This window comes from Coptis chinensis, chromosome 4, assembly GCF_015680905.1.
Source record: "Coptis chinensis isolate HL-2020 chromosome 4, ASM1568090v1, whole genome shotgun sequence".
In the NCBI taxonomy this organism is placed as follows: domain Eukaryota; kingdom Viridiplantae; phylum Streptophyta; class Magnoliopsida; order Ranunculales; family Ranunculaceae; genus Coptis; species Coptis chinensis.
The window spans coordinates 97,434,617-97,452,528 of NC_141459.1; the positions used below are offsets into that span (position 1 = coordinate 97,434,617).

Genomic DNA, 17,912 nt, shown 5'->3' on the forward strand with positions numbered 1-17,912 from the left:
TAATACCCCTAATTAAATACAAAAAAATATTATTCAATGTCTTTAAAAAGGACTATTTCGTCATTTAATTTTTTATTTCTATTTATACCCTTCAATTACAACACACAGACAAAGGAGTTTTATGTAATTTCAGGGCAAAAACCAAATCCACACCTATATTGACATGTACGCGGTGTTGCTTGCCATTAATACCCACTAAAATACCATTAATACTGAGTTCTTTGAACTTCCCCTCCTTTCTTCATGAACTCTTTCCAGTACTGGTTTTTGCTTTATGCTTCCAATTCCGGTTAGATCGAACAGAACTAAAGAAGGACTTCAGACAAATTTCACTGCGTGGTGGTTTCTAGCGTGGTCGTCGAGGAAGGAGCCCATCAAAAGCCTACGGTCAAGACAATTCAGGTAGGCCTTTTTGTTTCCAAGTTGTCGATTTCAGTCGCGTCGGATTTGTGTATGTGTTTATAATTGTATATTCTTTGACTTTTGAATAATCCAATGTATACAAATAGAATCTAGATAACGAGTTTGTTGTTCGCTTTATGCCAAACCTCATAGTTGAATCTTAATTCTTTATACTGCACAGTTATATTCTTCAAGTGATTATTTGGAGTGACGGTGTGACTTTCCCGTAATGATATGTCAATGTACCACTAGCATTTAGCTACTTGAGCTTTCTGTTTCTATTCTTTTATTGTTTCTTATATCTGCAGTATCGTGATGTTGTGCGAGCATTAAAGAGAGGAGACCTCCGACTTCTTCGATGTGCACTCCAAGAGCATGAAGATCAGTATGTATACAAACTATCATCTATAATGTTCATGCATTTTTTTCAGCCCATTTTTTTTTCTTAATACTGACATGTAAACCTTATTGCTATTGCTAATTATACACACAAAATTACTGCTTGCTAATTATACAAACAATCCAGCTCATGGCTTATCGCTTCCTTTAGAATGTTGTGTAGGGATAAACATATCTGCGGTATCTCAAATATTGATATATGTACTACGTTGCATGCTACAATTGGTTCTTAGTTCTTACACTATTGCCAGATTGATTCTATCAGGACTTCTGTGATGTCTATATCGAAATGGAAGCATGTAAAATAACTGGTGAGTTCATATATCTAAATCGAAGTCCTAAATGGAAGCATGTAAAATATCTGGTGAGGAGTGAGGACATTATACAAATTAGCGAAATAAACGTCAAGCAGGTAAATCGACATTTTTATATGTGGTGATATAAAATTTTCATTTAGTTAATCCCTCTTAACTAGCTAGGAGAAATGCTACATGGCTAAGTACAAATGCAGAGTGAACCATAGTGATACTCCACATTCTCACATCTCCAAGAATCATCCAGTGATAACATTGTGCAAACTGACATGAAATGGAACATGTCTCACAAGATAGCGAAGACTAGAGATGTATCATTTTGTTGGAGTATGAGGGCGTGTGCTCCATGTGCACGTGCTATGCATATAGTGGGGCCTTTCCCACAATAATTTTGGATGTATTGTTTTTAATCTCTCTTTAATTGGTTTTTAATCTCTCTGTATTTTTTTCATGCATATTTTCATACACGTATGAGGCATAATCTTTTCTAACTGGCATGATTTGTGCCAAATACGTGTTGCTGAGTATAACATTATCCGCAGTCAGCTTAATACAATTAATAGAAAGCAAGGTGGAAGGTATGATCACTTCCCTAGGCAGAAGCCTCATTTACGATGAAAGCTCCAGTCTGGACTCTAAGTTATTCTTGAAATTTTTATTGCATCCCGAATCTATTACATGTCTTCTCTCTGTATTGATGTAGGGCAGTTTGTATCAAGATTTGATGTGGCTAACTTAAGTCTTCTCATTGCAATTTAGCTGTCCAAGAACTTTCTAATATAGTGAAGCCAGAGGATATTGTTACCGGAACAATTTAAATTTAAATTTTCTTTGGGTTTACCAATTTTTTTTTATCCAGTCAAGCTTATGATGAATTTTGGCAGGCTGGTGAGTTGAGGGATAGGGAAATGGACCTCAAGGCCCAGATCACAAGTTTAATTGACAAAGGTAAAGAGAAACCCAAGGCAGAGAGTGAGGCAAGTGATTTAGGTCCTGTCGTGACAAAAGTTGACATACAACATATTGTGTCTTCATGGACTGGAATCCCAGTTGACAAAGTATCAAGTGAAGAGTTTAATAAACTCCTCAAGATGAAAGACACACTCCACCAAAGAATCATTGGTCAGGCTGAATTCGATTCTATATTGGTAGGGCTGGAATTCTCATGTTGTGACTTGGTGAGAAATCTTGATTTTATTTCTTTCTGTCATGACAATTAATTGGGGTGTGAATCAATTTTCTGGCAACAATTAAATTATTTAGTTAATTTTCTGTCATTAATGTGTTAGTTCGAAGTATATATCTATAACGTACTTGAAGCTTTGGTTCTCATGATTTCTACTTCCTATTGGTATATAGTCATCCCTGACGGAGTTTAATCGCATGGTCTGTAGATTTCGTGGTTTGTCTTGAGTATTGAGAATATATGTAGGCTCTTTTTCACTTGTATATGAGATGTGTTTCTCCTAATAATATTTCATGTCAACTTAAATAACTTTTTCTTTCTCAATCTCACTTTGAAGGGTGCACAGTGCACTTGCCAATTTGTCAAGGTTGAAGAAATATGAGGACACCAGTGATCAAATATCCACCAGGCTTCCGATTTCTTCCAACTGGCTTACAACTCATAGTGCCTTATCTCAGTAACAAGCTCCGTGATCCCCACTTCAAATGTCCAATGATTCTGACGCTAAATGTTTATGCACATCATCCACAGGCCCGATTGGTATGTAATCAGTTTTACTTATTCATCTCAAACTATATATATGTCTGTCTTTGTTCTTAGCTCATAGTTATTGGTAGGTAGATAACATCTTTTATTGGTTTCTATTATGCAATTATGCTTCTTCTATTCTTTCGGGTGTATTGTGAGGGTTTCGTTATTGGAAACTTTGTATGAAGTGATGAATCAGACAACAACAACAACGTGAAGGGAGGGGGGAACCATATATTAGATGTAGCATGAACCAATCAAAGAAATAAAACTGAGCAAGATTGATGATCTCTAATTATTGGATTCATCATTCTGTGTTCTGCTATATATTGTAAGTTGTAACCATATCTTATATATCATGCCGGAAATCACTAAACATAGTAGGGAACTGTGGAAGTTTTATCGCCTAAACGTTTCATCAGTATATCTCTGTGGTGCTAGATATTCTTATAATATAATGCATTCATGTTGCAGAAAAGCACAGGTTAAATAAAGAGGACGCCTGGTACTTTTTTAGCCAAAGGGTGCTAAAATGCAAAGAGGGGGATAGACCAGATCGTGAGGCTGGTAATGGATATTGGAAAGTCAGTGGGTCCAAACAAGAGTTGATAGATCAAGATAAAAGAAAAGTTGGTCTTTCGAGAGCTCTGGTTTATTATGAAGGGAAGAAAGTCAAGGATAATCCTGGGAAAAAAACAGATTGGATCATGCATGAGTTCTGGATTCTAGAATATCAAATACATAAGAACAAGCAAAGCAATTGCATGAAGGTACCTTCTCAGCATTTTCTAACTCTATTTCAACATAATATGATATGTAGTACAGTTATGAATTCATGTTTATCTGTTTTGAGCACTGCTCGACATTAAGCAAAAGACTTTAGAACAATTGTATGACTGCCGCGTGAAATCCATGCTTATGCTCCCTTAGAAAACGTAAATATAGGAAACTCTAAAGTCCTTGCATACCGACCAGCTCAATTCATGCACAATTCAATAATTTGTTTGTTTTTGCTGTTAGTTTCATTTCAATTCTTATGTCATATGGCACACATGAATGAATTAATGTATATGTGACGCTTTGCTTCTTTCAAGTAGATTCATCTCTATCTACTGATTTTTATACATGCTATGCTATTGTTTCAATTCTCCAGCTAGATGATTGGGTATTATGCAAAATGCACTACAATAACACGAGAGGCAAAAGTAAAAGGGAAGTGACAATGAAGATGATGTTGTTCAAGGCCAAGCTAAAGGTGAGGCAAAAGGAAAAGGCAAGAAATATATAGGAAGGAATGGAAAAAGGAGAAGGCAAGAAGGAAATGACGATGAAGACGATGTAGATCAAGGCCAAGCTGAAGTTGAAGGTAGCAGGAATAATCTAGAAAACTTAAAGGTTGACAGTGAATTTGCTACAAGCATAGAGGAAGCAACGGAACTATTGGATGAATATTATATACCTGTTAGTTCTGTGGAAGATGTTCCTTTACCCCCAGTCTACAACAACTTCTGGTCTCCAGAAGATTATGCTCACAATGACAATCAACAAGTACAAGTCCCAGTTGGCAATATATTAAATTCACTCGGAACTGGTAGCGGGAGCGGAGTTGATTATAAAAGCCAAGAAATGTTTGCCAATATCGGTACTTCACAGGAAAATGGTTGTGGAAATGGTTTTAATTGTCACATCGCTTGAAGTGTATGATAGCCAATTTCTCAATATCCGGACTTCACAGCAAATAGTGTTAAGTGTCATAGGGGCGTGAGTCAATGATGACCAAAGGTTTCATAATGTCCATACTCGGGCATATGGTGGAGGCAAGAGTGTTAATTGTCAAGGCGCATGATCTATCATGCAAATGATGGTGACAACAAAGTCAATTGGCAAAAGGGGCGGAAGTGTATGGTAACAAGTTTCACAAATCGTCCATACTACACAGGCATATAGCGACTCTGATGGTGCAAGTAGTCGGCATACAAAGCTACAATGATCAGGTTGGCAATGCCTCTCCGATATATATACAAGCAAACAAAGGATGTTACAAATGAGTAAATAGATCCCAATTGTTGGTTTTATGTCCTCTCCCTTTGTTTCAAATTCTATTTGAAGTCTTTCTTGTGGAGTTGGGAGTTTTGAGAGTTATCCATATATCATTATTTAGAATTTTGAAGTAGTGGAATTAAATGCATACGACCGATAACATTCAACCGTAAGTGGACGGATACGTTCTTACGATATTTAACTTGCGAAATATCGTCACATTCAAAGCCGCCGGGATGGACACGGGATGGGAATGGTCAAAGAAGGAAGTGATCCGGAGCATGACGGGAGCCCAAGCCACGGAGCGAGGATTGTTCAAGGTTCAAAGGAAATGTCCCCATTCTTTGTTTCGCAAAACCATTTGTCGTGGATTTACCGCCGGGAACCCCTTACAACCAACAAAGTTGCCAATTGCAACAAAAGGGAGTGATAACTTCATGGATCCAGGATCGTGACAATGCAGTAGTGCTCTCCTCATAAATGTTTTCCCTAGATTGTTTAGTTAGTGGTCTTTTTGTTCTAAGATGTGTGGTTTATGTTTATGAAGGTAGAAGCTGGACACACGGTCCTTATTCATCACGGCAATTTGGAGGAGTCAAGTCTCTTTTGTGCCAGTAGGCAAATGCCCTTGGCGCCACTGTAATTGGAACTGTATCAATAGAAGAGAAGGCAGCTCAAGCCAAAGAAGATGGATGCCACCACATCATAATCTCCACTCAAGAGGATTTTGTTGCTGCGGTCAGCATGATAACATCAGGCAAAGGAGTTGATGTTGTCTACAACTCTCTAGGAAAAGATACATTCCAGGTAGGCTCTGTAATAAAAGATACATTATGATGTAGACTTTGTAGAAAACATACATGCCACAGAAACAATCTGTGTGTTTTAGACAATAAACTGATTAGTGTTACTATAAAAGGGATTTTGAATAGACCAGAATGACTCGCTTTTTATTTATATTGTTGAATTTGAGGAGAGAGATGAAAGAACCTAATATTTGTTAAAAGGGAAAGCAGATTGTTCTGGTTAAACGGATTTCGATAGGTGTTGAGGTGGGGAATTATTTAATGAAGACAAAAGAGTGAAAGTCAACAAGCGAGAGATGCACTGCAGTTTTTGACAATTGGTGCTCAGATACAAAAGACTTCCACAAGGCCATCAGTATAAAGAACACTGTATCTATCTGGAGGCTCATCTTGAATGATGATTTTGTATAGACTAATGTAACTTCTCTCTCGAGTTGGGTAATTCAATTGGAGTAAGAAGAAGCTCTGCAAGAGGAATTGGAACCATTATATAGTTAGGAACTGGATAACTAAATTGGTGCCCCTAGATAGTAAAAATGGGTTATTTCAAAGAAATCTCATGCAAATTAACCAAATTGTTTCCCCAGCATGTGGTTTTCACGCCAAGATCCATTTTTTCTTTCTTATAACCTCGTATATAAAAAATTCATGCATCAAAGTCATGTCTAACAAGAACTTATTGGAAATTGTCGGTATGTGGAACTAAATGAGGATCATTATGCAGAAAGAAATTTAAAAAAGTTGAACTTGATTAGGTAATTGTGAATTAAAAGAGGAAGCTTAGAAATTAATTTTCGTACACAATCATCTGTATCCTTATGTTTAATCATCTCTATTCTAATACCAAATTTTATCTTGCAGGGGGGTAGCCTATTTCTGAATTTGGATTTAAACCGTTGGATGGAGTGTCTCCTATTTCTTCTTCATAGTTAGCAGACTATTATTTTTCTCAGATTTGTTATATCTAGGATATTGTTGTAATACAACATTCATTTTAGACTTTTGAACCATATGCTGAAGAGGAGTTGTAGGGTTTTACATTGAGGCGAATAAAGTTGCTTCCTATTGTCCTTGTGGAACTCAACATAAGCTCTTATTGTCTGATGAAAGGGGATAAGAATTGCTTAGTGCGCAAAACTTGAAATTTTTGTTAAACCCTTTCAAAGAGTTCACAAGGTAGGGTAGCATTACAAGCTTTTCTGTTGTGTTTGTAGAAGGTATGCTATCAAAAAAGTGTTTATATTGTGGCCTTCTCATGTTAATGTGCTGAGCATAAAGTCACAAACATGGCTCCAGTAGTTTTTCCAACTTAATTGGTAAGTGCCATTGATGCGGGCCTGCCACTAGAAAATGGCATTTTGGTGCTGCTGTTACTCACTCCATTCATGGACTCCTGGGGCATATTCTAGCCCTTCTATTGCAGCTGTAAGTAGCTCTTTTCTACCTGTACTTGCTAATGTGTTACCTACATCTTTCTATATTTAAAATGTATCTATTATTGGTGGTTGCTTCCATGGACTAGCCAGAGATACCTAAAAAGCAAAAGTCTGGTCTCGGCACAACACCATCGCCAAGGATTGATCCAAGAACTTTACTCATAGGTTGAAGTTGGGAACCAATTGACCCCAAAATATTGATATTACAGGTTCTTGCTCTCAAATGATGCTCCAGCTTCATGATGTTTATGACCCAAACAAGGTTAGGGGTTTACTAACTCTGAATGTGTATATGTGCAGATGTGCTTACTTAGCTACTAATTCTTTTCCAACCTGCAATCGCTCATCGATAAATATCAAGATCAAGATTGTTTCTGGAACACCATGTGGAGCATTTGCTGTGGAAGCTAAGCGTGCTCAAGCTAACCGGGTTGGGTTGGACAAGTAAGACCAATATATCCAAAAGCATATTTTAAACTTAAATGCATGCAATTTTGTTTATGAGAATTCAAAACTTGGTAGTTCTTACTGAAGATTTACTTTTACGTTGTATACTTCCCCTAATCCCATTTGCTTTATACTCAACTTGAAGATCCTTAGCAAAGGTACCTCTCATACAAGGATGACTCCGTTAATAAATATATCCTAATAATGTACAATAAAAAAAATGGTATATTACTATATTTGGTGGTGCTTATTGGAGAAAGTTGGCGATAAATCCAACGCCTAAAATATCCATGTTAGAATAGGAAATATCTAATTTAATGAATTATAAAAAGGCCATCCAATTATAATACTAGATAACTATAACAATCTGAAATTTAATCTCTTTAAATGAGTAAAGAAATATTTTCTAACTTAATTAAGTTCATCCCATAGATACTCGGTTAATATTGGAGTATCAATGGATTCAATGGGTTGTATTCTTGATGATTTCTTGCATATATGTGAGTATGATGCATTCCATTTCATTATGCAGTTACTATACGAGAATCATTCCCTTTGACAATTGCTAAGTTTATGGTCGTATCTGGGACCCAGTTTCAAGCCAACGCCCAATGCATGAACACTCATAAGAAGAACGTACTTCTATAGATTCCCCACCTGTCTCACTCTAACTGCAAGTAGATGGTTACAACATACCAGCTATTATAGTGGAGGACAAATCAGAGCGACCTACTTCTTTTTGTTATTGATGTACTTTAATTCTTATATTGATGTAATATCTTATGTAGACTGAGTATGCCGTTGTGCCGCATATGCCATTGTAGCTCTATTTTGGATGATTGATTAATAAACCAAATGACTCAGCTCTGGAGTGTATGTCCCATTATTCCAATTCAATACCTATGGTTGCATATTACCTATTTACCTAAGGGTTGGATACTGAATTCAGTGAATAATGTTACATAGATGCTTTTGATGCACTAACTTTTTATCTTTGTCGTTTGCAACGTGCACTTGCTAGGATGAGAGGCTCAAAGTACATGTTATTTGGAGCTATATTTAAAAGTTTATTACTTACATATGTCTGGAAATCAAATAGGAATGGAGTTCCATTCAATTCAAATTTTAAACGGCCATGCCAGTGTCTGCTCAGACATAATGTCAATTGTAAGTGTGCTCACCCAACTTATGTTTACACTTTTCAACAAGTTTTGTTTAACATCGCGTGCATAGCACGTGCATCTTTCTAGTGTTAATAAATAGGAAAGGAATGATTTTTATGTTAATTTGGGATTAGCTGTAAGGACACTTCGTGAATACATGCCTTTGTTGTTCTCTAAAGATCTTAATTACAATATTTACAGGTACCCTTTTGTCACTTATTGTTGTAAATATGGTTTATCTGTGATTGAATTTGTTTAGTGGTTATGAATTTTGTGAACTTATGTATTGGAGTGCTTTTGATAGTTTTGCTTATGATTCAATACTTTCAATGGCTGTGTGTTTAGGCATTTGATGAAATTCGTATTACTTTTTTAGTACTAATGGTATGTGGAAGTCGAAAAGTTAGAAAGTTATATGTGGTTGCATTGGCACTTTTGAGAACTTGCTTATAGACATTATGACCATTTTTGTTTGTGAAATGAAGGGAAATAACAATTATTACCATTGGATATATCATCATTTTCTAAATGAAAGTAAGACTTCTCGATTATTGGTTTTCGAGTCGCGTTATTATAGTTCATTATACATGAGAATGCTTTCTTTTTTTGCCCAAACCCATCATCATCGTAGCTATTGATGGATCAGTTAATTTTAACATTGTATTAGTATATCATTGGGTTTGCTTGTCAAATACAAGGAAAAGGAAAAAAGAAAATGAAAAATGAAAATGAAAATATCCTTGGATTTGAAAAATTCTTGAATTGATAAAACTGTTAATTGATGAATACGTGTTTGTTAAACCTCTTTGACACCCGTTGTGGAAATAACCTCTCCAGTCTTCCATCATTTTGTGTAAAATGAATATTTGATCTTAACTTTTGACTCTATAACCACTTCTATATTCCCGGAGATTATGTAGGTAGTTTTTTAAGGAACATGATCATACCCTCCGAAGATGAGAATTTTAATTTGATTTAGAATGCCTAATTTCAGAAATAGTTAGTGCCTTGACTTCTGATATGTGTTGTTTGAAAATTTTGGCAGAGATGTATAACCTTCATTGATCCCTTGAACACATTCACTAGCATGGAAAAGTACAAATTGATATTCTGGGCATTGCGTTTTCATGGAAGAATACTATTTCGAGATATTTCCCTTGAGGTCTTCAGGATTTGGCAGCCGTCAGAGAATGTGATACTTATCAGATGGAATTTGAGAGGTGTTCCAAGGGTTCCTTGGGAAGCTAAGGGACAGTTTCAGGGCACATCAAAGTATAAATTGGACCGCAATGGGAAGATTTATGAACACAAGGTTGATAATCTAGATTTTAATTTCCCTCAGTCTTTGATTAGGGTTTAGGGTTTAAATGGAGTCGTTTAAAGAAGCTTTTGGGGGAATACGTTTTTTTTTGGGGGAATACGTTGTCATTAGACAAGAAATAAGAGGGAACAGTTTCAAAAGGACTTGACTATGTTTCAACTATTTGATTTTGAATCACCTGCGAAGGTATGTCAAGAAAAGGGACCATTTCTTTAAGTCTACTTCTAATATGAATTATTTTTTGCTTTTGATTTTTCTTCTTTCAACTAGCAGCAAACTTTTAATGTGTTTGTCCATTGAAGTGCTTTGCAAAAGCTTGCAGTTTGAACACCTCTAATAGTTTAAGTACAATTCCAATGCTTAAACATACGAAGTATGTTTCTAGGTAATTTTCGATTGATTTGAACGTCCTCAAAGCCTTTGTGGTAGACCACCTTCTCATCGTAACTAACATACACAAGCTTGGATGGAGAAGTTTTGTCACCCTTCTTCATCTCCCAAAGGCGGTGACCAATCTAATGTAGATATGATTCGTTTTGCATCTTGCCCGTACAAGCTCGGAGATATCGACTTTTTCTGCACTTACAGATGACAACAAATTGTGGCTTGATGGAAACTCCCCTTTGCTGGTCAATTTCCAAGTCATTGCACGTGGTTAGGCAATCCTTACGAGAATAGAAATGAAGCAAAGACATTGATGCTATAAAGAATAACTCCCATGATCACGGCCGCAGTTGATCCAGTCAATTATCTTCATTGTTCTCTTCTTATATGTTTCTTTTTCTCTTTAGCACATTGTGCCTCTTATTTGTTCTCAAGAATTTCATGCAGATGATGTTTATGAAGGTTAGTGTCTCCACTTTAGAGAAATTTTGGTTTTTTATTTTTTAGTGGTTGAAGACTTGATTTGAGGTTCTCAGTAGGTAATTCCGGTTAGAATTCTATTCTTTGTTTATGATTATGGTAGCACTAAGAAATGTGGGATTAGGTGTATTCTACGTGATTGTAATCATGGCTTTAACAACTTGATGTAATTTTATTTTTTAGGTGGAGGTGGAGAATGGAGGAATAGCTACACTGGGGTGGAGACATGCAGTCCAAGAAAAGTAGAAACGAGTAAAATTAGACTAGCATTGAAATTGATTTGGACTACATGCACATTATAAAACATGTATAAGAGACTTGTGATTTCTTTCCCTTTGATTTTTAAACTTTGTTTCTCTAATTCCTTGGTTGTACAGAAAGATATAACAAGAGGACCTCTGATCGAAGTTCGGCCGAGGGAAGATTGAACCAGATGCAACTCAAGCTCTGAGATGTACATAATTACAGGTATATTGTATTCTTCTTTCATTCTGATTTTGTTTAGTTTTGGAGATTTTTTTAATTACCTTTTGTTTTTTTGAGGGGATTGTAGTATATTTGTTGCTACATGAAATGTGGGTGGAAAGTCTCCACCAAATTATTTAAACCTTGAAGATTGGCTTCATACTTCACCTCAAATGAGATATTTATGTTCTAGGGTATGTTTTTATTATTCAATTTTGTTTTACCATGCAATTTCTTCATCCTTGCAATAAGCACAAGGCTTAAAGAAGTCTTCCTTTTTCAGATTTCGTGAAAATTGTTCCTTTGAATGCTGGAAATGTTTTGGGATCGAAGACAATCGCCCGCCGAAAATGGATGGGTCTTATTCAAAAACACTAAACAATCTCCCTGGTGCAAGTGGAGGTGGGGGCTATCAGACGCCATCTCCTGTTCTTGATCCAGTCTGTGAATTGGATGCTGATTTTGAAGGATCAACAAGGTAGAAGTCGTCTTCTTTCTTCCATCGCCGATCATTTCAGTCCTTGAGTCGGAGTTTCTCTTCACTAATAATTGGTATTCATTTGCAGCTCAATAACTACTCCTCCTTCGAGGGGGTTCTGTACTGCAAACCTCACTTTGATCAACTCTTTAAGAGGACTGGAATCGAAGTTTGGACAAAAGTTTTGAAAGTGTGTGGTACTCAATTCATTGAATATGATGTTATTACTTATTAGTTTCATCTCATCACTGCTCATTTCCTTTCTCACTTTTTGTAGGTGCTCCTAGAGCTGTTAAAGTTGACAAATCTATTGATGAGGTACTAAATTATAAGATTTATCCCTTGAATTACCCATTATCCTATATATAAAAAGCTATATGCAAACATTAAACATATTTTTGAGTTCATGCAAATTCTTTGTACGTACAACACTGTTTAAGTTGTTTCTGGTTGTGGATTGAATTGCACAGGGCCATGCCAATAGCTAAGTTTCAAATATGTTCGGTGGAACTCAAGATAAGTGTGTTGCTTGCAAGAAAACCATTTACCCAATTGAAAAAGGTATTCGGAAAATGCTTATCAAGTTTTACTATCTTTATATGTATTGTTTAACTCTGTGGCGATAGTCGAAGCGTAGGTTCAAAAAACCAAATGAATTGATGCAATATATGATATTTATGTTATGATTGGCATTCAACGACTTGCAGGTGTGCTATCTTTATGGAAAGAAATGTGGAAGAGTTGCTTTGTGTGATTAACTGAGTGGGCATTACAAATGTCAGATATTGCATCAATGATATGGGATGTCCCAGAGGTGAAAGAGCATATGTAGCTTTTTCTTTTGTTGTGTATTGGAAGTTGAACAAGTTTATACTGGTGTACAATGGTACAATGGGAACCAGATAACCTACTTTTTCATGAAACTGTGCGGCACATTGTTTCTCACACTGCAGTAGATGTGAGTCAGCTAATGAAAATGAATTGCAGCAGGCATGGAACATAACAGGAACTAGGAGGAGGTAGCTTCAATTTCTTTGATCTGGTTCCCCAGTAGAATTGAAGACATGCAACACTACTTTGCTTGAAGCTACGAGGGAATCCTGGGAAGAGGTTAGGCATCTATATTATTTGAATTGCTATTGTTGGCTGTGTTAACTTCATTTGTAGCATGTACACTTATAGAATCAAATGTATTGTTGATTATGTTATTTTCATCTGTGGCATATGCAAGTAATATATCAGCGTATACTATATAGATTTCTTTTTTGCGATCTATGTGTGTAAAAAGCCTGATCATATAGTGAGAACAAAAACCCATATATTGACAACACAAAGTACTGCCATAATACTGAATGGTTTTATGGAGATTTATTGCCATATAAAATACAAATCCATGAGGGGTTTTTATCTCACTTGATTAAATTGAAATGGTTTTATGTGTATAACTTCAATCTAGAGAAAGCATGCAGAACCTGATATGAGTTCATGTTATTGTACTGAATGAATCTGACATGTCATTGGCACAGACATTCACTTGAGTACATCAAACAAAAACTGATGACGTTTTACTAAGGAAACTTGGGGACATTTGAGCGAGCCTGCAAGCTCACTTTGGGGTTGGTAACTTGGTATTGCTTTTCTAGCATTGACTTTGGTAAAAGGCCAAATAACTAAATAAGTGATGCAAATATCTCTCTTAAGTACTATGTTGTGTCGAAAACCCCGTTGTTTCGGATAAGTCAAAGAACATTATACTATTGAAGTGTCTGTTGGGTATTCTTTTGTAGGTATTCATATTGGCTGGACTTGGAAGATGGAAGCTTCATGGCATCGTGAAACCCAATTGAAGATCAGTCAGTACAATCTGTCTTCCCATCCTCCTTAAATTTGTATGGCAATACTCCCATGTGTGTTATCAATATATTATTTTTTGTTTTTGTAAGACTGCTAATCCTCACACTTGGTGCATATGCGTTCAGTGTGGAAGCACCTTCTTCAGAGGCCAGTACATTTTACCCGAATGAGCACTCAGTAAAGGCTAGAAGTATGTAACCCAACATTAGTTGTTTATGATGCATTGAATGGGATCACTTGAGACCAAAACTACTCAAGTGCATATTAATATTGAGCTTACAACCTTCAAATTAGAAAAAATCAGATAAAACAAATTGAGGAAAGATTGAAGCCAGTGTTGTGGAGCAGCTATAAATTTCTACAATGTAAAGGTTTTTGCCTATGTAATAAAAATTTCCACTGTTGATCAGAGTTTAGAATTTTGCACATGCATTGAGATGTTTATTATCGAAAGAAATATCACTCTTGCATTTTCAGAAAATAAATTTATTATTATTATCTAATTTGTTTTTAGATTGCCAATTTAGCAGCTACTGTGAACATTAGTAGTAGAACACTGACATAAGTTCATAAAAGAACTTCAGAAACTAAGCATGTCCTGGCTAGGCTTTTTTTCATCTCTTACTCACGTGGCGAGCAAGCGTGTGCATTTTGCTAGTTTGAGTAATAGGGGCTTACTCAAACAACAATTAGTTGGAGTGATTTTCCAAAGGGTGCGACTGTCACACATGACCCAACACAAAAAAACACTTCAGAAGTCAATTGTGATTGGCTTGTGAGAAGAGAGATGAGAGAGATTTTGACTCATTATTTTAATACAATACACCAATCAGAATGGGTGATCTTGGACATACCCATAAAAATACTCCCGTACCCCATAACTAACTCAGTTTTTGTCATACCCCAATAACCGCTTCAATCCAATAATATCTTCCAAATTAATTTGAGATATTTCCAATAGGAGTAAAGAAAGAGAAAAAAACAAAAAGACCGAGAGACTCATTCCAAAAGGAAACAACAAATAAAAAAAATTGAAAATAATACTCTGGACCTTGAAGAATCTTTGTGTTACTACAGCACACTACACAATAAGAGAACTTCTAATAAAGGTAAAAGAATGCCAAAAAAACAAATTGTTTTTTTCGTCTTCTAGAAATTGCTTCAAATTTGATTTTTTTTTTCTTATTGCAATTACTTCTTCTTCATCATTGTAGAAGGGTTAAAGGAGTTTAGTAGAAATATATCAAATTGAAAAATTTTCAAGCGGAAAATGAGAAAGACAGCAAGGAGCTGCAATGAAGAAAAAATACATTAATGGCTGATGAGTGAGTAGAGGAGGAAGACTAAATTCTACAATTTTATCTCTTTCTAATTTCTTTCGTAAAGGAGAAAAAAAAATGACAGGAAAAAAGGAAAATAAGTGCCTAAGGCTCTGTTTGGCAGTAACAACTTATGCTGTACTAGGTGGTACTTAGCCAAATTTAGAGTATCCAATTCTCGTGGTTCATGTCCCAGAGATGATCAATAACACAAGTTGTTTGGTTCTTGCCTACTCTTCTTAAAAGTTATTGCACCCCAAGTCAAAACACACAAAATAATCATGAAAAACTTCAAATAGAAAACCAATACAAAGTCTGATCTTAAAAACAGTTGTTAATCAAACTCCCAAATTAATATACCAAAACAACCACATATATATTTTTTATTTTCTTGAAAGAAATTTACAAAGAAATATTACATAAACTTCTTTAGTAGCAACAATTTGGAAATCGCAAAAATCAAGTGGGTTTCATTTTGTATCTTCAAAATTGGAGAAATCAAGAGATGATGTGAGTAGAGAGATGTTCAAATTTGATAAAATGGAGATTTTTTGTAATGAAAATGGTGGGTTTTGCTTTGAGATATTGCACTTTTCATTTTTGTTTAAGTAAGAGAAGCAAGGTGTGGAGAGAAGATGGTGGTGGTGGTGGTGGGGGGGAATAAATTGTTGAAGTGGTGAAGAAGAAGAGAGTAGGGCTGTTTTCTCGTTTTTTTTTTTTTTTTTTTTGTCGGTCCTTTTCTTATTTATTATGATGTAGATTGAAATCCAACCTTTTCCAATGGATACCGTTATTCATACTTTTGTGGTTGGGCCAACCAACTAGTAGCTTAAGGTCTACAGGCTTGGGCTCAAAAAATAGGAACCAAACATAAAAATCGGGATAGTGCACCCTAACCCATGAATGGGTTGGGCAATACAGGCTACCAAACAGGGCATAAATGTGTCTTAAACAATTTTATTTATTTATTAATTAGGGAGAGAGAGATATCTAGTCGTTGAGAAGATCTCCTCATTTATTATATATCTTATTTTTATTTTTTTTACCAAAATAATTAATGAGGAAAGAGAATATGAGAGGATATTTCTGTTGTTCATTATGAAATTTCCAATTTTTTGGGCTTTTGGTTGGTTTGGGATGGTTGGTTTGGGATAGGCATTTTCATCTAAACATATTTTTTGGGGCCTTGTATATTCGGCATGGCAGCTGCTTAGTGCCGGGTCTGCCTGGATATTGTAATCAGCTAAGGTGCGACCATCCTCAAGTTGCTTTCCTGCAAAGATCAGTCGTTGCTGGTCTGGGGGAATGCCTTCTTTGTCTTGAATTTTCGTCTTTAACATTATCAATAGTATCAGAACTCTCAACTTCGAGTGTAACTGTCTTTCCAGTGAGAGTCTTAACAAAGATTTGCATGTAGAAACTACTGTATGGAGAAGAAAACAGATGAGAGAAAAACTACTGTATTTTTAGAGTTTGGGTATTGAGAATTTGGACTCTGAGTCGGTTTAGAAATTCTAGATCCGTATCCAAATGGGTCCTCTCGTGACTCTTCTAATTGTTGGAGTTGGGCTTACTTTGACCCGACCCACTCACAATGATTGGAAGGTTCAGTATAAAGAGTACTCTCAAATCTCAAACCCTGTTTATCAACCCTATGCATCGCTGCTCTCAAGTCTCAAACCTCACCTATCACGGCATCTATTTAGGTTTAGTTCTTTAATGTACCTAGATTTGGGATGCTTTTGTTTTATGATGCAAAGGGTGGATCTTATATTCATGGTCTTTCATCTTACAGAAGGTTTGTGGTTAGTTTTGTAGCACGTAGAAAGCTTTACAATAACAAGTCAGTATACGATGAGTGGGAAGATGGTGTTGTTTTGTTTTCCTTTACTTGTTATGACATTTTCGTCATCGATTAGATCTTTTATTTGGTTGTGTGAGGGATTTACTTTGATGAAATGGATGAAATTGTACTCTTCTGTGTTTTCTCTGTATAATGTATAATGTATAGTGTTTACCAGAAGATCAGTCTGTAGAAGGTTGCGCCCTGGATCTCGACCAAGTATATACCTGTAAAGGAGGTGAAACCAAATGTGGATTTAGAAGGAGACTATAGGCTCTCCCCTGATAGAACATCACCCTGATAGAACATCAATTGAAAAGAATGGAGCATGTTTGAAGAAGGTAACGTCCATAGAGATGAAAGAACAACGAGGGACGCGATGAGGGGTGTCCATGGAGATGAAACGACAACGCGATGAGGGGAAGAAGGTAACGTCCATAGAGATGAAAGAACAACGAGGGACGCGATGAGGGGGGTGTCCATGGAGATGAAACGACAACCCTATGAGGGGTGATAACACCCATAACCCTTCTAGCACCATGTTACTCCTTGACACAATGTTCTATAGTTCATGATGACTCTTCAATTGTATTCAGTTGTATATGGAGGTCAATGAACCGCATGGGAGTGCCATTTATGCGTATAGGATTGTCATGGCCAAATAAGCATACAAAATTATAAAGGAAGTCCGTGGAATGACCAAAGAATGCGTATAGGATTGTCATGGCCAAATAATCATACAAAATTATAAAGGAACCAAAATTATAAAGGAAGTCCGTGGAATGACCAAAGAATGCGTATAGGATTGTCATGGCCAAATAATCATACAAAATTATAAAGGAAGTCCGTGGAATGACCAAAGAAGCACACGGGTGATCACAAAACCATTGTTTGGTATTTAAAAGAATTTGGAGCGGTGGAATAGTAGATGGTTTGATTTTGTTTCTAGATAGTATAGTGAGTTGAGTCAATATGTAGACACAATCCAAACAATATCAGTGTATTATGTAAATAGGAGGTTGTTATCCATAACATTATAGTGTTATA

The 17,912-nt window shown here is 36.0% G+C and overlaps 2 long non-coding RNA genes across 2 annotated transcripts; both read left to right on the forward strand.

Moving 5' to 3' along the window:
- Positions 1–226: 226 nt before the first annotated feature.
- Positions 227–2,793, forward strand: LOC147506026 (uncharacterized). Its single transcript, XR_015193558.1, has 3 exons — positions 227–402; positions 711–2,293; positions 2,639–2,793. It is a non-coding gene; the product is annotated as an uncharacterized LOC147506026 (long non-coding RNA).
- Positions 2,794–13,634: 10,841 nt separating this feature from the next.
- LOC147506027 (uncharacterized) lies at positions 13,635–14,131 on the forward strand. The gene is made up of 2 exons (XR_015193561.1): positions 13,635–13,738; positions 13,829–14,131. It is a non-coding gene; the product is annotated as an uncharacterized LOC147506027 (long non-coding RNA).
- The last annotated feature ends 3,781 nt before the right edge of the window (positions 14,132–17,912 follow it).